Source organism: Haplochromis burtoni, unplaced genomic scaffold (genome assembly GCF_018398535.1).
Source record: "Haplochromis burtoni strain Fernald_Lab_line unplaced genomic scaffold, NCSU_Asbu1 Contig_203, whole genome shotgun sequence".
Taxonomy (NCBI): Eukaryota; Metazoa; Chordata; class Actinopteri; order Cichliformes; family Cichlidae; genus Haplochromis; species Haplochromis burtoni.
Window position 1 is genome coordinate 56722 of NW_024582564.1, and position 25873 is coordinate 82594.

At 39.8% G+C, this 25873-nt stretch overlaps 1 long non-coding RNA gene across 1 annotated transcript; it reads right to left on the reverse strand.

Moving 5' to 3' along the window:
- Positions 1–15677: 15677 nt before the first annotated feature.
- Positions 15678–21607, reverse strand: LOC102308628. Its single transcript, XR_316687.2, has 3 exons — positions 21077–21607; positions 20211–20347; positions 15678–16854 (listed from the first exon to the last, which is right to left on the reverse strand). It is a non-coding gene; the product is annotated as an uncharacterized LOC102308628 (long non-coding RNA).
- Between the last annotated feature and the right edge of the window lie 4266 nt (positions 21608–25873).

The window sequence follows — 25873 nt, forward strand, 5'->3', positions numbered from 1 at the left end:
GTTTAATGAAAATTGACAGTTTTAAGCTCGAGTTGAAGGACAGTTGCTGTTCTCTGTTCCAGAAAGAGGCCGACCTTTGAGTCCATTACTGGGGTAACAGATGAAAACCATCATTGTTTCTGTCCTGTTCTTTTTTTCATGCTGTGTGTTAAATTGCGTAAATGGAAAAAAGGTAAATAAAAGTGGTTGGAAAATAAAATTTATATAGACGTGACTCCAAGGACTTAAATACCTTTTGTTTGGTCGTCATAAATAAACGAAGCTGCTGGTGACGTGTGGACATTTGACTCATTCTTAGTAGCTTATTTAAAAGTTCAGCTTTGCTTTCTCGTTACTGCAAACCCATGATCATCCTGCTTTTTCTTTGTGTTAAACCAGTTTAAACATTAACTTTACTTTGCTGTTTTTCTATGCTTTTTTTAAAAATTAAATTATGTAGTAAAGAGCAAAAAGAGTAAAGAGTGTTAATCAGGACTGTCACTGAAGGTGTCTGATGTGTTTTGAGTTTTGCCGCTGGCATCAAATGAAAGAGTTGCTGTGAGCAGTTAGGATTCTCTCTCTTTTATAGGACATGAAAAAGGAATTCAGATTGTCAGATTCGTGCTGTTTAATCACACGTGGAAACGCTCCAGACTCAACTCGATAATTATTGACAGCACATTGGAACAAAGACATGACGTGACAAAGTTCATCAGACAACGCTTTATTTATTTATGTTTTTGCAGCATGTGTGCAGCTGATTGGTAAACAGTGATGATGATCCATCAACTTATAGGGAGGGGTGCTTTGTATGTGTTAGTTAGCAAGTGAGGGTCTGCGACGTTCCTGCTTTCAACACTCCAAAGTCTCCAAATAACATGTAGTGAAGCCCAAACCTCAGTAAGTAAAAACTGAACCCATCGCTGTGGCTGGCTCCAGATCAGTTCCAATCACCTCTCGTGCTAATGTCTAGCTTTCACATGTTCACAGCATGGTGCAAAAAATGCTGTGGCTGTAAATCCTAACCATCTGTAAGGCCCAGCCTCACCGGGTCGGTTCACTGGCCTGAACCTCTGAACAGAGAAAACACAGTTTGTGATACTACAGTAAATTATGTAGTATCAGAACTACAGGTACAGCCTCACTTATGTTGTTGTATGTTTCTGGATGGTTTGGAGGTTGAGAGGGCATCACAGGCATAAAAACAAAATATAACACAGGGAAAAACAATTAAAAAGTCCCTGAAATATTAAAAATACACCATCTCAGAAATACTACTCTCTTGCTTAGCACTGGTTAGGAGGTAAACTAGAATGTATGCATGCACATTTATGAATAACCATGGTATCTAAGCTAATAACTTACTGCCATCCAAAAATTGAAGTTCTGGGTGACAACATTGTGGTCTTTAAAACGATGATGCAGAAGCTTTAAAATGATGTCATAAAAGCTGGTGACAGGTGACAATATAACAGCATTTTTTTATGGTCACAAAAAAGCTATACGAAGAAAACTTATGTTGCACAGTTCTGTCTTTAAATGTCTCTCCCCAACACAGGACGAGGTCAGTGCGGTCAACGTTGTGAAACATTTACAGACATCTGCCTGCAGAGCAGTCACATTTTAAGAGTCTATTGTCCTTTTTCAAAACTAAACTGATCAAGTTTTATGGAGCAAAACAGATTTATAGTGTTTTGTATAAAACCCCATCAGCGAACACCTGCCACACTCTCCAAATCCAAGCCCAGCATCAACAGGCGATCATCAGATGCTTTCTGCATGAAATCCTTTAAAACTTTTATCTTCTTCTTCTATCTTTTCCTCATCGTTTGTTGATGCCTAGAAACACCTTATCTTAAACGCACAGGTGGTCACCCACCGCTGAACCAGCTTATGACACATCTGTGCAGATAAATGACGGAGCAGCATGGCAAAGGTCATCACTCAGTTGAACCTCACTTGGAGTTTTCTGTGTTTAATTGTGTAAGTGGTGACAGCCGACGTCCAAACAACTGTTTCATGGGGGAGCAGCAGCCTGGTGCACATATGCGTAGAAAAGAGGAATGACATAGAGGAGGACGGGTGAGGGTCTGTCCTCCTCCTCTTCCTTACTGCAGGACATCTGCATCCCGTTTTTGCTCTGCAGGGTTGTCGATCTTCATGCAAATTCCAACATTTTATTTTATCATTATTTTCATTTTGTTTGTGCTAAATCAAATAGATAAAAGACTCGGATAAAGTAAAAACATAAAAAACAGTTTCTGTTAAAGATTAATTTTTACAGAGATCAATTTTCTAGTTCTGCTTTTCGGTCTGCACTCAGTAACATTAAATAGCAAAGTGGAAATATGCTTCTATGATATTTTTGCACATTTAATAAAGCTTACATTTAAAATTTATATAAACTAAGAATAAATGGAGCCTGTTTGAACTCCATGTGAAACTGCAAATCATCCCTCCATTTGTGGATATTTTAGTTTCAAAATGACCACACCCTGAAATACCAGCAGTTCCATAATTTAAAAAAGGCACAGAAATTATCCAAATCCTATCATATCGCTTAAAAATATCGAGAATTTTTTAAAAGTTAATAAGAAAGCTAAACTATTGTAAGGTGACAACAGATGGTTTCACATTTTGGAAAGGCCTTCTCTTGTGTTTGTGCAAAGTCTGCTTAAAGAAAATTAGTGAACACAACAAAATGTTAATTTACAGCAGAAACCTGCATGCTGACAGTCCACAGATAAAAGTGTACAAGTACTACAGCATTATTTGGTCCAGACAAAATGCAAAATGAAAGTTTAGTGGATATAAATTAAGTGTTGTAAAATTATTTTACTTGTAAAATACTTAATGATAAATAGATTTTAAAAAAAGGGTCATTTTAGCTCACTGGTAGGTGTTACTAGGCTTAATTATGATACAGATAAGGTCCTTCAGGGTCTTAAGATGTGCAAATTGTGGTTGTTCAGCTCCTGACGCCTGTACTGCATAGCAGGATTTGGGCTCATCCAAAAAGGATCAGGGATCAAATAAAACGTGTACCGTACGATCTGTTCTCTGGAAAATAGCATCATCGTTCCTGAAAACTCCCTCAGACCTCCGTGTGCAGATAGGATGGTCTGAAGTTTATCAATTGTGAATAAAGTCTTTGTTTTTCCCAGGTGAGGATCAATAATAAATATAAATTCAACATTCAAGCTAAACAATTTTACAGGAGTTTATTGTTTTATAAGCATTAATGACAAATAGTGACAAAATGAAGACGATGGATTTTTGGTCTGCTACACATGTGCAACACCTCTGTGGACCTGTACTGTGATGATAGTTCATTAGTCTGAATAAATATGCAGTTTTAAAAATTAAGCATCACTGAATGATTTAGTTTATAACTTTGATGGTGAAGTCTCAGCCCGTGTAAAAACATGTCCAAAGACAGTTTGACAGGATTTGGTTACCTGCATATCTCCAAGGATCAGACATAATTGCCATCATTTTGTTCTCATATCTGATGTTGAACTTCTCAGCCTCAGTCATTTGCATGCAGAGCTTTCATCCTTCACCACACACAAGTACAAACACAGTGAATCAAAGGGGCTCGACAAATATAGCCCAGGTAGAATAATCCCTACCTGTTTGGTATGTTGGTTTAAACATGAGAAGGCTGTGGAAACCTGACCTGGGGCATTCCTCATCCTTTCTCCATCATAAGTGAAGCGTCAGAGAGACATACCTGAGAAAACTTACAGTAAGCTCCTACAGCTTTACCTGGTCACCTGTCAGTCATCTTCATGTTGTTTCTGTGCAATAAGACTTTTTTCCCCCCAACTAAAACTCTAGAGGACATGTTGGTTCATAAACCCTTAAAAAGGTTTTTTAAAAACCCAGAAATATGAATAGAAGAAAAGCTTAAAAGAATTTCAGTGTTTACCTGTACGTAACGCAGTGTAAAGACTGTTGATTATAATAATGGTTTCTTGTTAACGTAGATAGACTCCTTCCAGTTAATGTGGTGTGGAAAATCAATTTCAACACATTTTTCCCCTTTTACTGAGGTTCCTGTTTATTGTGGTAATCCTTATGAACATACCGTAAAAACAAAAACGAGCCTTTCCCTTTTCATGTGTTTTCGGTTTCCTCTGTCTGCACGGATTGTGATTTGCTCCTTTTTCTTTTTATTTCCTGCTTCATCTTGAAGGTTATTTCCTTTATGTGGCTTTTCTGCATTTTTGTCCCCTTCTTTGTTCCTTCTCCTGCTCTCATTATTGTCTAGATTGAGTTCACCTGGGCCTTATTATCCCTCTCGCTGATGTGTGCACAAAATCTCAAAGTCCTCGGGCTTTCTCGTTGTCTAATTTGTGCTTTGTGCTTTTAATTTTGGTGTCCTTCTGTCTGTGACCCAGAAATCTCTCTCAGCACATGACGCAGAACAACAAGGATGTCTCACTACAATGGAGGATGCACAGGTGTATTCATTTTCAGAAGCTTTTTTTTCACCTAATGTGTGTGTGTGTGTGTGTGTGTATGTATATATATTTATTGTGTTTATTGTGTCTCACATTGTCTGGTATGGCCAGTATAGTCTTGCATTAAGAAACAGGGTTCCTGCACAATTTACCCTTTAATGTTTTAATGCCCCCTTTTGTTGATGCACATAGATTCTGAGGCAGAAAACTTGAGTTAACAGAGAAAGTTGATAACCGTCATTGTGATACCCATCATCGACGAATGGAGTGTTGGTGAACTAGCTTCATAGTATAGCCCTCATGGTGGAGGAAGGAAGAAGAATAATTATATTATGTTTTATGTGAGGGTCAAATGTTTTCAATTCTGATGATGTGCAATCACTGGAAAAGGCATGGCTATAAACTAGTGGCTTAGGTCTGAAAGGAAAAAAGAAAAACCTTCCATCATTCCCTTCATGCCACTTTCCACAGCCTTGAACACTTTGATTTTTACCCCCTCAAAGACACATTTCAATGGTTAAAAATGCGCCGCCTGAATCGTGTAAAACGGAAACACCTCTCCAGGTCTGCAAAGAAAAGACAGAAAAGCAAACACATTCAGTGGTGCTTTCACTTTCCCTCATCTGATGTCATTCTCTACATGGACACCTTTTTAAAATAACCTGCGACATGAAGCCAAGAACAAGCACATGTGTAGAAATATGCTAATTTGATAATTGCTTCAACTTAGACATGATAAAACAAGAACATGTGGCTGACTGGTTTTCTTTGAGGAGGGGAAAAACACTTTCTGTCCAGGAGGATAATGACTCCCAGCATCTTTGAAAAGTCTGCGTGTGACTTGGAAAACTGTTCTCTGGATTATGAAATCAGCAGTCGGCGTGACAAAAGGGACACTGATGCTGAAAAATTTGAGGATAATAATGTATGTAGTGTCTGTGAGAGAGCTGCTTTTGGTTCAGGTTTAATCAGAATCAGAGGGCTTTAATGTTACTGCACAACAAAGCATCAAGTCAGACACTGATGTCTATACATTACTGCAAACAGGCATGAGAAGAGAATTATCTCATAAAATATGTAACATTTCATGGTACCTGGTTTTCAGGTTGTTACACATGAACACTGTGACGTTACCATAAGTTTGTTGTGGTGTAGTCTTGAGATAATGATGTGGTAGTAAAAGGTTTGAGTGTTTCTGGGACTTCAGGACAGTGATCAAAGCCCTATAGTGTCTTCCAGATGTCATAATGGTTTCTGTTGTCTGCACACCAGCCAGTTAGTTTGAAGATTTCATTCTTGTACGCTGCCTCATTGTTGTTAGAAATGAGACCCAGCTCTGCTGGCATTGGCACTGCTTAGGATCAGCAGTGGCATTGTAGCTGAATGTACAGAACAGGAAAACACAAAGCACTGAGGTGGATTGTGTTGTGTTACAAGTCCAAGGCCATTTTCACACCTATAGTTTTTTACTCTGGTGCAAATCTGCTGATGAGTTTGCAAATTTATAGCTTTTTCCTTGTGGCTTGGTTTGCTTCCACACAGAGAAAACCCAGGTGAACTCCAAATGTGAGAATATTCAGTATGTTTATTGGCCAGATGTGTCTATGGTGGGAGCAGCAAAAGTAAATACAGGAAGAAGGTGTTATTTTTAGGACTATCAGAGAACATGGAGAATGTTCTCTGATAGTCCAGGGCTAGTTGCTACAGACACATACTATAGACACATCTATAGTATATTGCGGCATCCCAAAATATAAAGCATACATGGGTAATGCTGGTTTGTTTTAGCTCAGATTTGCCACGTACACCTGATAGTTGGTTTGGATTGAGGTTGGATCATGATGACACCATAAACAAAGCGCTCTATAATTCATTTGGAACCGCATTGTTGTTTCGGTCTGCACCCGAGTGTGAGTACTGCGTTCACATCTGCACAAATGAACTGCACCAAGGGGAGAAACAAAGCTTGATTTAAACGGACTGAAACTTGTATGAAACACCAGTAATGCGCATCATCTGAATAGTGATGAAAATGCATGCAGTGTTTTTCTAATCATGCTCCTTAAGTAAAGCATGTATAATGTAAATAGAATAGGTCCCAGCAAAGGACCTCGTGGAACTTCAGGACTAACTTGTGTTTGAGGAAGCCTCCTCGTTTACATGAACAAACTGGAATCTGTCAGATAGCTATGATTCAAACCAGTGCATCACTTTATCTATAATACTAACTTATTCTAATCGCTGTAGTAACATTTTCCTATCAGCAGTATTGAATGCTGCACTGATTTCTAGCAGAAGCACAGAGATGATGATCATTAGGATTCCCAATTATTGCTGATTGCATCTTGTGGACATCTGATCAGGCAGCTGACTGTGCCGCTCAGTCCGTTTACCCGACCTGATGAGATAAAAATAAAGCACAGAGGTGTTGACTTCAGCTTGTTCGTCCAGTGAATCATCAGTGCACCTGACTGAAACAGGCACTCCTCCAAACAGTTCTCTGACTACCTTACACTGCTCTTTTGTTTTAGTCTCATTGTTTTCCATTGAGTTGTGGTTTTATCACTAGTTAGCTAACATAAACTAATATAAGTGTTAGCACCAACCAACCAAGTAATGTTACTTTCTGTACTGGCACAAGATGGTGCTGCACATGCTCTGGAAACTTTAAATATTTCTAAATCTGTGGCATTTGTCACAGGAGGGCTCCACGGTGTGAATGAGCCTTTATACATGTGTTTCATAACCAACAGTGAAAAGTTAACACATATTTAAATAACTGACAAGACAATGCAACAAATCAGCACATCCTATCATGAAAAATGAAAGAACTATGAAAATGATTTTAATTTAACAGTAGAAGCATAAAGCAGCATGACATGTAAACACCAAAGAAAAGTCCAAAGGTCCCAAATCAGTACTGAAGCAGAGGTGCCCTGCTGTTTTGCCTTTTGTTGGATGAGTTTTGAGGCCGCACAGTGACTCAGTTTAGTGTCTGTCATCATGTCCTGACACTCTGCACTGTCTGAAATCCTGTTTGTATTATATGTCAGTAAACATGCTGTCAGTGCCCCAGCTGTGACAAATTTCCCATTCATCAACAAGGCTTCAGGTTTTGTCCCATCACTGTGTGCCACATTTAATTTGACTCTGCTTAACTCACTTCTGCCTTCCTCAGCATCTTTTTCAGCATCTTTTTTCAGTTAGTGATATCAGATCAAAAGTCTGCTCAGATTAGAAGAGAAACAGCTGCATGTAAAGGTGGTAAATAGGAAATTGCAGTGATGCAAACACTGAAAAGACCCTAGTGTGCTACAGTAGAGGGCTTGTGATGATCTTTAGCCAACAGATAAAAAGTCTCTAACTTTTTATCTTTTAAGTCTCTAATCTTTTGCTTCCAGGTAATTTTTAAAGTGATCTTGACTGAAACAGCAGGTAATTTCCAAAGACTTTGAAAGACCTTCAGAAAGCCTGGAGGAGAAGTTTTGCTCATTTTCAGCTGAGTCCTTGAACGTCACAATTTTCAGAGGAATGTCTTTTGTTTGTTTGCTAATCAGCTATGAATCATTCAAGCCATCCAACAAAAAGCATCTAACGCTCAGGATGAAGTGTTGTGTCTACACATGACAGACAGCTTAGCAACTAATCAAATTTTAAATTGTATATTTAGACACTTTGTTACTAGCAGTCTGACTCCAAAACAAATAATTTTTTCCAATGTCTTTAGTTAATCTATGAAAAATCCCAGAGTTTGACATGTATGAAATAGTATTTTGGCACAAACAAGGTGAATTCCAAAGTGTTATTAGCTAAAGACATGGGAATGTCTCTGCATGGTGTGGTTGCGCATGCTGGGCACAAAAGAAGTGGCAAGCCTAAAGTATCTGGAAATCAAGTTTTGTTTTGTTTTTTTGTTTTCTTTGGGGTGGACAAGGAAGGGTAATGGGGACAAAAAGGCTGAGATGTTCCAAATTACACAAGAGCTGGACTGAACATCAGTGACAACGGGCCTTTTGGGATTATGAAAATAAAAGTATGTGCGGAGAAGTTCAGCAGAGAGCGTAGCAGTGAGAGCCTACAGCCACCATCACATCACTGAAAAAGGACTGAAGGAGTGTGGGATCATCTTGACAGAGAAGGGAACAAGGACATTCAGAGTTCTTCTTCTGTTGGCTGCCTAACATCCAAAGAAGAACTCTGATTGTCCTTTAAGAAGCTCAGAGAACTATTGCTGAAGAAGTTACAAGAAATTTTCTTGAGTTCAGGTTTAGTTGAAGGACAAAGGATTGTAAGAATTGTACAAATTCTCTTAAGTACCAGATGTCCACTGGTCTATCATGGAACTGGTGTAAACGCCACATTAATTCAAAAATCATGTTACAGTATAATTATTATAGCTTCCCATTTGAAAGGCAGAGCCCTGAAGTATCTAAGTCGAACAAGCCAAATTTGTTGGATTGGGTGTTTATTTAACGATGTAGCTGGTATCAGTCGATCAATGATCTTTCTGTATTCACCGATCAAAACTCTTTCCGACTTCAGCACCTTCCAAAGATTATTTTCTTCATCTTGGCTTAAGCTGAGTTTGTGCAACAGTGCAACACTGTCAATGAAAGGATTGCGTCTGATTTATAAGACAAGACAAAAATGCGAGGTTTGTGATGAAAATGGTGGTGTTTTGACACTCATTACAAGCCAAAATCATTGAATAAAACCAGCTGAGTTGCTTCAGGCGTCTTATAAGATGAAGTCTTTTTACATTGTTCAAGTGGGAGGACACCCTGGGGTGGGCCCAGGATATGCTGGAGGTATTATTTCTCTCAGCTGGCTTGGGAACAGCTTCCCCCCCTCTTTAATAGAGCTGAAATTGGCAGGTTAGATCTGTGCACCTCTGCTGAGACTGCTTCTCTCCACAACTCTGGATAAGTGATAGTAAATGCACAGATGATAGAAAAGTACAGGTGAATCATCTGGAGATGTCTTGGGTTCCCATATGGAAAAGATATATATAAATCTTATGAAGTTTGTATCTGTCTTGTGTGAAACTTATATGAAAAGCATTACAAGAGTGAAAACAGATATAAGATCCCTTGAAAAATGTTTTGGATACTTACTAAAACAATATATGAAAGTAATGAGAAAGTGGCCACTTTCATGAGTAAATCATATAAGCCTTATATGATTCACTATATGAAGTAGGCCACATCTTATGCAAGTCTTTTTTAAGTTTTTTCTATTTATTTTCCATATGGGTTATTCCAGCTTAATCTAGAAAATTTGCTGTGAGTTCTAGCAAAAATATATCAGTTTAAATGATAAATGCTTTTCAATGGGCTATTCATCAGATTTTTCTTGTTTGATCTCAAACAACCTAAAGATTTTACTGTACTTTCAACCCTGTTTAGTCCAGGTGTGAGGCACATGTTTCAAAGAAAAAAACCTGAGCAGACACTGTTAATCTTACTCACGGTCTGGGTTTTGTCAATGTAACCTGGACTCCTGAAATCGGCTTACAGTTGGAGTGTTTCTACCTGTACATGTGTTTGCAGGCTGTGAATGAACACCTGCCAGCCGAACCAGGAGAATGTGGGCAGAAATCAACAGTGGCAGGTAATGTTGTCAGGTTCACAACCAACTTGGCAGGAGATGAATTGGACTCTCAATTTGCTGCCTGTTTCAAAGGTGGACTCTACTACACTCAAACACTGCACTTTTCTATCCCGCAGCTCCAAGTCTAAAGAAACACTAGCAAGCAACAGCAGAGAAACTCATGTAGAAACACACAACAAGAAAATATGTTTTTGTTCTCTTAGTGAATAGAATTTAATGACCTCAATCCAAAAAAACAGATGATGATCAACTGAACATTTAACTGGAGTGTTCAGTGGAGTGAGTGATCATGGCAGCGATTAACATGGATCAGAAAGATCCAACACTTTCAATTAATAAGTAATTAAATCAGTTTAATAAAGAATATCAAGCAAGTACATTTTTTGTGTTGTGCACCTTAACTTTGCTTCTAGCTGTTTGCATGGAAACTTTTACAATTAATCAAAACTGTCACCCTGCAGTCCTGCGTACATTCTCTGCACATCCTTTTGTCCCTCTCACCCTGCCGCTCATGCAGATGTCAATAAAGTTGTGGTTGTGTTGCTTTAGCATCTAGTTAACTATACTGAAGAGGTGCAAGTATAACAGTGTAACTTTTTTCTAGTGTGGCAGCTACTTTCCGAGTTTCAAACAGATCAGTAAATATAACAAACTTGCAGCACAATTTATCAGCAAGCAATTTATTTCTAGCGAGAAAGGGGAAAGAAATGTGTGAAAAACCCACCCCAGAGAAAAAGACATATGAAAGAGAAGATGAGAAAGACATGCAAGAGATTACTTTCAGAGGTGAAGACTGCCCAGCAAAGGACATTTGATAAATCAGATAGTTATAGCTAACGTCCAATTTTTTGTGGATCCAAACAGTTGCAGTTATATGGTCAGTTACTGCTACTCACTTTATTATAGTATGGTGGTAAACCTGGCTGCTGTTATTATTTTTGAAAACGCAGCTGTTTCGTCCACACGTAAACGGCGTTTCGAATCACCGAGAACCCATTTTGCACAGAGAGGCATTTTTGAAAAATGTATTGATAGCAATGTTGAATATTATTACACAGGAAAAAACAACTACACGTACAATAATTACACCATGACGCCTCTGCCTTTCTAAATGGAGGGACAGTAACTGCCTGTGTATATGTAAGAGTGTAAAACCTGAAGATAGTAAGATCAACAGTAACAGTATTTTGTATCTATCTGCTATTCTGCAATTCATCTCATGTAAACAATAACGTGGCGCACAGCGTGACGTGAAAAAAGGCACATACCTTTGACGTTGCGTGACGAACTCTGTATTCCTCGTCCACACGTAAATGCAAAAACGGAGTTTTAAAAAATCTCAGTTTTCGGTGATTTTGGGCATGAACCTTTTTCTTGTAAAACAAAGGGGGCCTAGCAAAAAATGTTTGGGAACCACTGCCTTAAGGTATACCCTGCATTATCTTCTTTTATTTTACTGGGGACCACAGTTTTATGCAAACCTTGGGTCTTTGGTGTTTCCACCACGCTACACAGACATCATGCTTTAGTAAGTTATGGTTGAAATTACCGACCTAGATCGTCATCATGAACGTGTTTAATGAAGTCCCACATCAAGGGAGATGCTCAGGTTTTCAGACTTCTATGTGACGTGCAAGTTTAAGGTGCTTTAGCACGGGCTTCATACACATCTTTAAATATGGACTTTGCCGATCAATGGGCGAGACCACGGTAGCAAGTCATCTTTTAAGTCTTAACTGAGTGTGCTTGCAAACTCTACAGACATTTAAAAAAAAACAACTAAGAAGAAACATAATGAATACAAAGAGTTGCAAAGGTTACTACAAAGACAAAGAACACAATCTACGAGGAGATGACAGAGAGACAAAGAGATGCAAAACCTCCTCCTTGCAAAGTAAAACAACTGCAGTGACCTATTTTAGGTTTTGATTTTTTTTTCTCTGGGGGAACAACTTGTTCTTTTGCATTTTCCTTTACGTTGCCACCCATGCATGTTGCTGTTTAAAACACACTTGCTACTTTAAAGCGTCTGTTCACTTTGAGGTTTATTATCCAATAAGATGAGGTCTTGGTTATGGTCTGGAAAACATCATCTAGGATTCCTGGTTAAAAGTTTCCAATAACAAATGTTACAGATTTGTCTCACTCAGACTTACAACTATCTCTGACTGGTTTGAGAAGAAGTGATATCATGTGGAATAGTTTATGTTATTTCAGGCTAAAATGGCTCTTGTGAAAGTTTAGTATAGCTTTATTTTGTTTTGATGATATAGATTGAGTCCATCAGTTTGTGTGAAAAATATACTTCGAAAGCAAGTAGTAGGTGGTATTTGTAGACTTGTGTAACAGTTTATCTGAAGTCAGGTAGCAAAGCAGAGTATTCTGACCTCAGATCCCGGGCCAGGCTCAATGTATGATGTCCCCAGTGGGTAAAATAACAATACTGCTTATTACACACTGGTTAATTCACCAGTGAGAGCAAGCTCCTCAATCAAAATTATGTTTTGAATGCTAAAATATGAATGTTGTCGTCATCCGTGAATTAAAATTTTATTGTTTTACTAAAAAGTACAATTTTAGTAAAATTGTTTTACTAAAAAGTAATTAAAAAAATAAATCACTTTTTTTCACTAAAGTGCCTAATTATTGTTATTTATTTACATTTCTGAACATAACATTCAGTTTTAGTTGGTTGAATGTTACACATGATTAATTCCAGTGTGCCGGATCAGACTGAAATATAAAAACATTAATTCAGGTTATTTTCTTAATAACAAAATCATTTTTTGTTTTAAACACGTTTGACAGATTTCTAAAATATTTCAGTGTTCTTGTTTTTATGAGAGGTGGTCTAATAAATTTGTTAAGCACTGTACAAAGTCCATGCAAAGAGGCAAACTGACTCTGACAGTTTGCTTCTTCCTTCCGGCTGATGTGAAGCTGCAGTCATTTTATTGACAGCTGGAGAAATATGATTCAACTTCACTTCAAGTCCTCACAATGTTTCTGTATCTTAATTCCAGCTGTTGGTTGCACTTCAACTTGTCCTGCAAATATTCATGTCTATCCGACACGAGTGAGTAACGCAGGGTGAAGCCTTGCTTTATGTTTGGTGTGGACACACAGGGAAGCCGAGGCCAGACGTCCAGTGGAGAAAACTAATTTTGGCCATTTGCATTTGTGACCCTTCGCCTTGTAATCGGAAAGTTGCCGGTCCGAGCCCCGGCTTGGACCTCAGTCGTTGTGTCCTTGGGCAAGACACTTCACCTGTTGCCTACTGGTGGTGGTCAGAGGGCCCGGTGGCGCCAGTGTCCGGCAGCCTCGCCTCTGTCAGTGCGCCCCAGGGTGGCTGTGGCTACAATGTAGCTGCCATCACCAGTGTGTGAACGAATGGGTGGATGACTGATTGTGTAAAGCACTTTGGGGTCCTTAGGGACTAGTAAAGCGCTATACAAATACTGGCCATTTACCAACATAAAGCCAAATCACAATGGTAATAATTAAACATTACTTATTTTGTTTGACTAAATGGTAAAATTCCAGAAAGATTGTTGAATTTTTTATACTAATATGAAGTTGTATGTTTGAAGACTTAGATGAGACATTAAAAAATATTATCCAGGATAGTTTTATTATTAAAGCATGTCAAAGCACCAACTGGTTAAGACCATATCACAGTGAAGCCGCTCAATACAAGTCAAAACTTCAAGTAAGTACTCCATGTTGAAGTAATCTTAAAATGATCCATTAATGCCGTTGGATACTATTTCTTTTCTCATGTGCCTCTAAAAAATAGACTTTTGTGCCCACGCTGGCCCGCTGACGCGTTGCATAACCATCTTAGTTTAAGTAGCTATGAGCCAGCTCATCTGGCATATCAAATACCAAATCATCTGGCACTGGGCTGAGGGAGGACCGACAATACGACAGAGACAATAAGTGAAGTTGTTGAAAAGTTTTGGAGGTTGGTCAGACTGGATAAAGAGGGGGAAAAAAATAGCCTCCAGGGACAGTCTGGGAAGAAAAAGGTGGAAGAAATAAAGCCTCAGCTGTTTCAGAGAGCTGAGCTGAGCTGTGCTGGTGAATTCACAGCGGAGGTCTGTCTGCTCGCTGGAAAAAAAAGAAAACTCAGGAAGAATTCAGGAAGGAAGAGGTTGTACATGTGAGGATTGAGATTTTGCGGTTTTGCCTTGTTTCTTGTGACACTGGCATTACCCCGGTCTGTCTTTAGAAACAAATGTTTTTATTTTAACCAATACTGATTCCCAGCTCTTCTCCCGCACATGAGTAAAATATTTAGTGTTCCTTGGTTTGCTTTCTGAATACCCCGTCAGATAAAAAGGTTGTGCTGTACCAGAGTCGCCCACTGAGCTTTCGTAAAATAAGAACCGGGGTGTGCGGGACCTGTTCCAATTCTTTATTGCTAGGACTACCTTCAGCTAGAACGGTTCATTGGAGTCCAGTCACCAAATAATTGAATACTATAAATATTAGTATTATCAATATCACAAGCGTGTGAACACAATTTAGTTTTTGTTTGTGCCGGCCTCCAAAAGAACACGCTGTGTTCTGTAGTTCAAAGACAAAGATCAAGATTGAGACGGGCACCATGGACTAAATGAAAAAGCATAATTTATGTTTGGTCATTTCCAGAGAAATGTTAAATCTATTGTATAATACATATTGTTCTTAAATTGTATGTGTATTTACAGTACTGTGTAAAACTTTTTGGCAGGTGTTAAAAAATGCTGTAAACAAAGAGTGCTTTCATAAATAGAAATGATTGTTTATTGGCCCCAGACGTATTCTGCAGCAGGACAACGACCCCAAACATACAGCCAAAGTCATTAAAAACTATCTTCAGCGTAAAGAAGAACAAGAACTGCTGGAAGTGATGGTATGGCCCCCACAGAGCCCTGATCTCAACATCATTGAGTGTGTCTAGGATTACATGAAGAGACAGAAGGATGTGAGGAAGCCAACATCCACAGAAGATCTGTGGTTAGTTCTCCAAGATGTTTGGAACAACCACCAGTCGAGTTCCTTCAAAAACTGTGTGCAAGTGTTCCTACAAGAAGGCAAAAGGTGGTCACACCAAATATTCATTTGATTTAGATTTCTCTTTTGTTCATTCACTGAATTTTGTTGATTGCTGAAAAATTTGGAAAGCATTCTCTGTTTACACCATTTTTTCCTCACCTGCCTAAAACTTTTGCACAGTACTATATATCTTTACTAGCTTGTACTTAAAAGGTTGATTACTGCAGGTAGGTTCGGATTCAGTCTTCCTGCTCAGCCCCAGCCTCTCTCTGGAGTTTAGAGTTGACCATTAGTGCAAAAAGTTGTTTCTCACTGTTTGACCTGGCAATTAGTTCACAGTGAACTAATTGCCAGGTCAAACAGTGAGAAACAACTTTAAGTGACCCTAAGTACCACTCGCTCTCACTGTGGAGAGCAGTAAGTGACAGTTGGTGCATGGTCACTGTTGGGTCAGCTGGTCACCCCTAAAAAGCACTTACATTCGATGGCTGCGCTCTTCTCACATGGAGTTGGAGTTCTGACAGCTGGTTCTCTTTTTATTATGTATAAGATGTAACTCCTCAGACCATAGTGGCAATAAAACATGAAAGAAGCTTTAATGAATATTTAAGCAAACTGAAAACAAACATTGAACAATATTTTCCTCCTTTTCTTGTAGACATCATCCTTCAAACTAACAATAAATTAAAACAGAATAAAAACACGCAGCGAATGAAAGACATTCCAGAGAAGTGTCGGCATGTGTTTGGAGAACTTATTTCTGTCATGGCTGCTGAATCTAATGTTAATATAAGTCGTGCCATTACAGGATGTAACGCCAACCATAGTTGGACAAATGAAGGGTCTGTAACGTACATACGCACTGAATCGTTCCTCTTCATGCAGACGCCGTGTTTCTCCTCCCAGGCCTCTCCGAGCGCTTTGCCGCTCATTTGTTATGAATTAACAGAACAAAGGCAGATTAATGTCGGCAGTGACAGCTGAACGGGGGAGAAGAAGCTTCCACAGATGGCGATTCGTGTATGACATTTGTCCGCAGCTTTCATGTTGATGCCACAAACAGTCTGAACATTTTCATTAGAACCTGTTTCATCCTTTCAGACTCACGTTGGCTGACTTTATTCTCAGCTGCAGCGCAGACAGAGCCGCCACTCAATCGCGTCTCGTGTCTTCAGACAGAGTTGCAGTTTTTGCAGCTTTGCTTACCTGCTTAATTTCGCATAACAAGGGTTAGGGGTTAGCAGGCCTCACCTGGCCATGACTCTTTAGTGAATTGTCTGATTACTCCTGAGCCTCTGAAAACAGCAGACCATGCTAAGCTAACAGTTTTGTTCAACTAGATACTCACGGACCTGGATGCTGTGAAGACTTTAAAACTGAAAAACAGTTTTACTCTCATCAGCAAACTTTAAAGTTCAGCAAAAAATTTTCAACATCTGTCTTAGAGAATTTGGGTGAGTTTATTCAGCGATTTGGCTTTTTTTTTTTCCCTCCAATATGGACAAAATCAAAATCTCGACACAGACTTCTGCAGCCTGCGTGAATCCCAGCAGCTGTCAGTTACGTAACATCTGTCAAACTGTCATGCTCGCATGAAGGAAAACAGTCTGGACCTCAAACTGTCATTTAAAGAAAACAGTTTGGTTATCCCTCAGCAGCTCGCTGATGTTGTGCCGGAGCAGATGCTGGGAATACTGGGACGTCTGTTTGGCAGCTTTGCTCCCAGAGCCGCAGACCAGTGACGCAGTCGCATTTTATCCTGACAACCGAGAGAAACATTTGTCAGTCGGGGGAAAAGGAGAGTAGGTTTTTTTTTTTAAAAAAAACCCAAAACAATTCTCAGTGTTTGGATGTCACTGACAGTTTCGTCACCGATCAACAATTCATGCTTATGTGATAACCTGCTCCAACAGTGCAGTAGCGGGGGGAGATTTTTGTGGGGGCTGTTTGGATGTAATGGAACTAAAAGCGATCTTTGTGTAACACACGTTCCATGAACACACGCTGCACTCCCTGCATGTTGTAAGCCGCTGTCCAGACAGGAATCACTGGCACTCTGTTGTTAGGCTGAATCTGACTGATGACCTCTTTTCTGGAGATATTGTCTTTCCAGATGCGGTCGCCCGGAGGTGAAGTGTGGTAGTGGAAAAAATCTCCTCCTCCCCCTTGTCCTCCTCCTCCTCACCACCTCATCTGTTCGGCGGCTGCTGTCTTTTGCGAGGAGGTAGAGGAACTGATGGAAAATGATATCACCGTGGACCAGCGGCCCCTCCACCACCTCCGCACACAAGGTGAAGCAATGCAGAGAGCTCTGCTGACCCCTAATGGCAGCTGACTGAGGAAGAAATCAGTTCACACTGAACTTGACCTGATTCTGAATGTGATGGCAGTGAAAAAGAGACAAAACAGCAACCATCAGCAAGCAGGTCTTGTACAGAGCAGGAGGACATGCCGCGGTTAGAAAAATCAAATCAGGAAAATGAATTAACTTATCATTCGATTTTCTGCCGTGGCCGCTGTTCACACAGTCACAGGATCCAAGACCACAGAGGGTCCAGAACAGCTCGAACAGAACACAAATCAATTTAAACATTTCTCTTTTAGTGCATTTTAATTGGCATCCATCTGTCACAGATGAAACACATGATCATGCTGGATCAGTGAAAGCCTCTTGCGCCAACTTTCAACCTTTTAGGGCTAAAATGAGGGCATTAGGGCCAAAAGACACAGAGGCACCTTTTATTATTAAATCTAAACCTCTGAAACCTTGCCAGAGAGTTTAAGAGACTGAAATTGTAGACAGATATAGACTTTAACAAAATCTTAGCCCCAAAGCTTCTTGGTAGTTTCTTTTTTGTTGCATAAAATAAAATAATAATAATAATAATCTTCCTGGATTCTGACCTCATGAAAGCCACCTCAGGAGAAACTAAGAGCTAAATAATAAATCTGTCAAACTCATTTTACATCAAGGGCGACATACAGCCCCACTTTCTTATGTGGGCCAGACCGGTGAAACTCTGATCACTGTCAGTGTAAAAAAGTCTAACTACACATATGAATCCTGAGATATGAGACAAAGAAGCACAATTTCAACAGTTTATCTCAGTTTTTCTATGTTATAAAGAAATGCTGCTGTAGTAAGTAGAAGAAATGTCAGGATGACCCATTGTACAGAAATCTATAATGTACCTTGGTGTAGTATCAGTGGCCTTTGGGTTAAAAGAGTACAGTTAAAAGTCCAAAATGTATGCCCTCCTTCACATTTTCCAAAAAAATGGGCTGGATTGGAGTCTTCACGGTCCGATTCTGGCCCCTGGGCCTTATGTTTGACACACCTGCATTAACCTGTTGATCTGATTTTATCAGGCTTACAGTTGGAGAAGCAGCACGAGACACGCAAGAGAAAAATAGTGGAGACTTGATTTAAAGACTTCTCTCTGATATTTGCATTTATGAGCCTGTAAAGCCCCAGCAATGACATGCCAACTCTGTGACTCTGATAGATTACCTGTCTCAAGCCTCTACAGGTTAGAAAGTATCTGAAACTTTAAACCAAGATGCCTTCAAGGAAGAAAAAAACCCCTAAGCTGTTATGAGATGCCAGCGTGAAGACGCGTCTGCCAGCCCGAGTTTAAATAAAGAGCGAGACTGACAACAGCTTTAACGCTCCACTGGCTCAGTCTCCAAATACACTAAACGTGTAAGGTTTGCACTCAGGCTCAGACAAGAACAATAGGTAAATGGACAGCCTGCCTGAAGGCTCCACATCTGGATGGATGGGTATTACTGGCAGTCTCAGGAGTCTGTGTGACTTCCAAGGCACAAACATATCCTTTAAACCTTTGACCTTGAAGTCGAGGCGTCAGCAGACAGACGAAAAGATGGACTGGTGGGTTGGATGGATAGTTGTAAAAAGAGACCTGAGTGTGAAAGCAAAACTGTTGATGTTTGATTTATATTCTTATCCTCACCCCTGGGTGTATGTATTCAGGCCATTTCATTAGTTACACCTTGCTGGTACCCAGTTAGACCCACTTTTGTCTTCAGAACTCTTCATAATTCTTTGCAGCACAGATTCAAGAAGGTGCAGGAAATATTCCTCAGATTTTGATCCATATTGACCAGATTTATTCATCACATGGATCTCCCGTAATGTCACATCCCCAAAAAGCTCTATTAGATTGAGATCTGGTGACTGTGGAGGTCACCTGACTACAGTGAACTTATTATCATGTTCAAGAAAACCAGTTTGAGATGATCTGAGCTTTGTGATATGGTGTATGGAAGCAGCCATCAGAACACTGGATGGACCCAGTCAGCAACAGTACTCCAGTAGGTTGTGCAGTTTAAATTATCCTCAAATGGTACTAAGTGGCACTAAATGCACAGAGTAAATATCCCCCATACCATTACACCACCGCCAGCCTGAACGGTTAAGACAAGGCAGGATGGATCCATGCTTTTATGGTGTTTACACCAAAATCTGACCCGACCATCCGAATGTTTCGAAATGAGGCTCAGAGTCTGAGTAGCCTCAGTTTCCTGTTCTCAGCCGACATGAGTGGCACTCAGTGTGGTCTACTGTAGCTCATCTGCTTCTGCATTTCACGTGTGTTCAGAGATGCTCTTCTGCATAACTCGACTGTACCGACTGATTATTCCAGTTATGAACGCTGAAAGCAGCAGCAGTTGCTGCTGTGTGATTGGCTGATTAGATATATGAAAAAAATGAGCAGGTGAAGAGGTGTACCTAATAAAATGGCCAGTGGAGCCATTAAGCCAGTGGAGTGAAACCACCTAAAGCCAAATAAAGTTAAGCATCGACGCAAATGAAATCTAATAAAAAACTGAACTGAACTGACAACAGGTTGCAGCTGCAAAACGAATGAGATTTTCTCTAGCAGTCCAGGAAATTTAAACTGAGGCTATTTCATGTAATTTGGCAACATTAGCAAACATGTACAGCATTTTCTGGAAAATAAACACAAGTCTGCGTCACTTGCAGCTTTTATAATCATGGGAAACTGTTCTCTGGGGAATTTAGATGTTCCACCAAAACAAAACCCAAAAAAGGCAGCAAATCAGCAAAGTGACGTGGACGCACCGTCTCACCTTCAGGTTTCCATTCATCCGGCTGCTCTCTGTGCGCCAACGCCACCACTTTGTTTCCCAGCATTCCCCACATTCCTGATTTTGTGGGTGTGTGCCGGGTGTGTTTGAAGGACCTCTCCTCCTCTCGCACCATGCTGCTGAGTAAGACACAGATGACTTGATCACAAAAACCACAGACCAAACTTTTTCTCATGAACCAAAAGCTAAACACTGATGATGTGCATGTTTTTATGCCGTTTCATGTGACATTTCTTCACATAGTCATCATCCCCAGAATCACCTTATCAAGGACAAAGGTTCCAGAGGGGTGTCTGAACCTCAACATGTCTTAAAGACATGTACATTTATCTGTCAGTCTGTGTTCAGTCAAATATAGGTCAGGGCAGACGGATAGGTTGATACAGCAAAAGATCCAATGTTGGAACCCAAAGCCTGAGTACTGTGCAACAGCCTCAAATAGCTTGGAGACAAACAGCTGTGTCTTGGCTGTATATAAAAGGTGTATGTAGTTCTTGTGACACCACCCATAGGTTTCTACACTTTGCATTTTAGAGCCTCATAATTGTTGTCAATGGGATTTTGGTTCTTTGGAGCCAGAGGGGTGGAGTGCCCAATAATCAGGTAAGTAACCTAATAAAATACTAACATTTACTGCATCAAATGTGATATTTTTAATTTATTTAATATTAAATTAGAAAATAAATAAAAAAATAATTTCATGAACCCTTGTTGTACTTATAGGATGTTTTTAATGTTTTCCTTTAATGCCTCTTTTAAATCTTAAATTGCTTTTATTTATTTAAAAATTGTCTAAATGTTTCAGACTTCTCAAATAGATTGAAACTACTGAAAAAGACTCATCTTACCTTTAGTTGTATCAGGCTGTGAACAGGTGTAATTCTCCTGTAAAGCCAGATTACACAGCAGAGTGCAGACCTGTGAGCCTCTGCTGCGTTTTCACTTTTAAATCAGTATTTTGGTAGAATTAACATTTTGGTGGGTTTAAGGGGTTAGACATTCTCTGACTGGAAATAAACGGGCTCTTTATCAACTATCTTAGAGTCTGACTCTTTTGGCATCCCTGCTGTACATTTGAAAGAGAACCCAGTTTTATTCCTTATTTTTACCTCCTTATACTACATTACATTACATCTGCATTGCATTTTCATTCTTGAAGTGTCAGGCATTGCAGAATTACAACCCAAATGCAGACTGAGAAACAAAAAGAAAGAATCAGCCAAAATAAAGTCCAAGATTCCACAGGCAAAAAGGACACACTGTGAGGTCAGACAGACATCATGACAAAACACACAGACACACAAATGAGGCACAGGTGAAAGCAATCAGGGAAAATGCCAAACCGCGAGTACAATTTTAGACAAGGCACAAGAGAGGGACTAACAAAGTCAAACAGGAAGTGGCAAACACGATACACACGGCAACTTAACACTAAGGAATCCTGTGGAAGGCTCAAAGTAACAAATTCAGGACCCACGTCTGCAACTACACGCAGTTGCTGTTGTCTTCAAAGCAGCTTTGGTGAATCAAAACAGCAATAACGCAGCAATAAGACAGTCTGCTGTCCGTTTGCAGTTGAATGGGGTCAACTTGGGAATTACATGCAATCTGTGATTTAAAAAAAATCATAAATCTGTTGTCCTGCCAGAACCTCATTCAATCAAAATATAAATTCATCAATAAATAGAGGCGCATTTGCTTTGGGACGGCAACTTAAGAGCAAAATGACAAAAGGCGCTCGGCAGTTTTGCTTTTATGGAGATATATCACCAGGTATATCACCATATTAACCAGGTGAATCCAGTCCAACCAGGTGGACTGAGTCACTGAGTTATTAAGTCACTGATTTGGGTTGACTGCAGCGTGTTGGTGGTCGATGAGTTCAGGCAGTCTGAGTCGGGACCAGAGATGGGCAGTATAATCTGGTTACTTTTTTCAAGTAACGAGTAAAGTAAGGGATTACTATTGCAAAAACGGTAATTATATTACCGTTACTTCCCGTAGGAACGCTGCGTTACTGCGTTACTAAAACCGTGATTTTTTGCGAGAATGTCTCACGACAGTGACGTAAGCGAGTGCGCCGTTAGTGACAACAGCTGTCTGCAGATCAACAATGGATCACATATCGATTGTGGGAGAGAGTATGAGCGTGCAGCGTTTAAAGCGTGGAAGTACTGACCTTACTTTGAGTTTGATTCCATAAAAAGTGACAAAAACATTAGCGTCCATTGTGCGTGGGAAGAAAACTTCTTTTTACAGCGAAAAAACCCCTAAACTTCCAAGCAAGCACCGAGTGCGCAACGACGTAATGGGAAACTCACAGAGAAACTCGCGGATTCTTCAACTGACCGCGGCACACCTGCACCAGGGTAAACCTCCGCCTACCCCAGTCCTGCTTTACAGGTGAAAATAGAGCAACAGGACCGCTGAGTCTTTGACTTTATTTATTTTCTGCTGTGTTTTACTTGCATCTATTTGAAAGAGTGAGTGTAAACACAAAAAATATTTTATTTTATGTGCTGGAATGTGCAGAAAATAGGTTTAAATGTTAAACTAATTTCTTCCAGTCAGAGAATGTTGCATATAATTAAATTTTTGCTTGATGCATAAAGTTAAAAGATTAAAACTGATAAAACAAGTTAAAAAGAGACTTTTCCATTTGATTACATTTTGTATGATGGATTATGTAGAAAAAGTAGAATTGGGCTGAAAGATCTATCGCTTTATCACCTCTTCAGGTTGTAAATCGTGTTTTTAAAAAGTAACTAAGTAACTAAGTAATTAATTACTTTTGAAAATAAGTAATCAGTAAAGTAACGGGATTACTTTTTTGGGGAAGTAATCAGTAATTAGTTACTGATTACTTTTTTCAAGTAACTTGACCAACACTGGTCGGGACACAGTTGTTTGGAGACATGTTGCCTTGTGATTAAAAGTGCAATATCTTCATCGCCTGGGCAACCAATCGGTCGCTGCAGCTACTTGCAATCAGTCCCTGACAGTAGAAAAAATAAAAATGTGGTACAATCACGCATTTCTCTCCAAGTCACGAGGAGGCAGCCATCCTTTTGTGTGAGAGCTGCAGTGTGCAGGCACATTAAAGTGCAGTGTCATGGCCTCAGTTCTTCAGCTCTGGCCTTTGTTTTCATCTGTGTTTATTTTTACTGTTGCCCAAAATTCCTTAGAGTTTAACTGATGAACTTTTAAACAGATGCACTAACATCTGTGTCACTGACTCATAATTATTATTCATGCTCTATTTATCATGGTGATTAGGTGGAATTAAAATTTCACGATGAGCTCTGATTTGTCATGTCTAGATATCAGGGCAAGGTGACTTACTTTTGACTTTTAAAATCATTTAGAAATGATGTCTCTTATCCACAGAGCCCGAGGCTCTTTATATTCTTCGTCTACAGGTAAGAAGCTGTTACTGGCAGAAACTGAGAAAGATTTTCCACTGGAAAAATATTTTGAGGCTTAAAGGATTTACCAAATTTGTGGAAATACAAGGGCCGTAGACAAGACTGAAGCACATCCACTGAATGAGCGTTCACAGGAAGTCACCTGTTTACAGTTTGTATTTAGTGCAGCACGAGCCTTTTATTCTTCTAGCCTCCATTAGTTTGTAGCTCCATTCCAAGCTAGCCTCTGTGGTTTATTAACATGCATTTCAAAAAATAGCAATATTAAGCAACGATTAAGCAAACAAACTGTGTACATATACTGAGATTTATAGTCATATCATTACAGAATTCTTTTGAACCCAGCGTCACAATACTGCTGCGGTTTGCTCAGTAAAAAACAAAGTCGGCATTGTCTTCATTAAGACTCAAGTTCCTGTTATGAAGCAACTGAGTGTTTGCTGGTTTGAATGTCACTGCTCGCAGACCACACATATTTCAACATGAAGCATAACAGCTCGTAAGTGTCAGAACGATCATGCTGGAGGTCCTCTGTCCTCCCTAAAGAAACCTCAAACAAGGGCAGGAATTCATTCAATGTCTATAAGGCTTTCGATGCATTTAATTAATCCGCAGCTATAAAATTAGTTTGTGATGGAGTATTGCTCCGCCTGAAGCTGGAAAAAATGCTTCAAATAAAGTGCAGAAGTCGATTTTCCCTTTTTATATGGTCAACGTATTTTTATTCTCCAACCAAGAACCAAAGAACAGGCTTTTCTTCCAATAACTCAATAACTATATGGACCGTAAATAAAAGTCACACATTGTTACATCATCTGTGTGTTTGGATGTTCAATGTTAGCCTTTTGTCAGCCATCATGTTGTTTCCTTTTGAAACCAGGAGTAACCATATTCGGACAAGACATTGATGTTATAAAAATTCTCCCTTCAGGCTGTTTTTTAAAGGACGGAACTATCCACAAAGGAAAAATGCATTTTTTTTGTAGCAGGTTGTAAATAAATATATTTCTGCTGTTGGACATTTTAATGTGGAAGTCTATAGGAATCAACTCACTTTTGGAGCCAGCCTCAAGTGTCCACTAAAGGAGTTTCAGTTTTTCAATCAATCAATCAATCAATCAATCAATCAATCAATCAATCTTTATTTATAAAGCACTTTTCATACAAAGAAAATGTAGCACAAAGTGCTTTACATAGTTAAAAGCAGCCCACCCCACCCTCCAACTCACTCCCCACACTCTCAATACACATATATCCCCCCCACCCACACACATACGCGCACACTTAAAGAGTAAAAATTGGGCTGGACTCGCATGAGCCAAGTGAGGAAACACTATAACAGGGAGCCGTCTGCACCGGGAGCCGGTCACAGACCGCAGCCTCCAGGCTGGGCACACAGCAGGAGGGAGGCAAAGGAGCCCCCCAGCCAGGCTGAGAGGACCCCAGAGACCCAGCAGCCACGGTCAATCACAGCCCCGGTGCAGAGAGTGCCCTCCGAGGAAACACTGGAGATATGATGCAATACGATATATATAGGGTAAAATGATAAAATAAATAAGAACAGGATACAATATAAATAGAATAAGAAGATTAAAAAATGAATAAGAATAAAATCAAGCAAATATTAGGTAAATCCTAAATTAATAATAGAATAACAGGATAGAATAAATAAGCATAAAATAAATAAATGCTAAGTAAAAGCTAAATTAAAAAGGTGGGTCTTGAGCCTGTTCTTAAAAACATGTACGTTCTCTGCGGCCCTGAGCTCCTCCGGCAGGCTGTTCCACAGACGAGGACCATACCACTGAAAAGCTGCCTCTCCGTGAGTATGTGTCCTGACTTTAGGTACAATCAAAAGGCCAGTACCAGAGGACCTCAGGGTCCGCGAGGGTTCGTATGGTAAAAGCAGATCTGAGAGATAAGAAGGCCCAAGACCATTAAGACATTTAAAAACCAATAAAAGAACTTTAAAATCGATCCTGAAACACACGGGGAGCCAGTGCAGCGATTCTAAAACCGGTGTAATGTGGGCCCGCCCTCTGGTCTTCGTCAGCACACGAGCTGCCGAGTTTTGCAAGAGTTGTAAAGTTGAAATATTCTTCTTAGGAAGACCAGAGAGCAGGGCATTACAGTAATCAATGCGACTGGTAATAAAAGCATGCATCAGCATCTCCGTGTTGGCCCGAGAGAGAATACTGGTACTCTACACTGCCCGCTTGG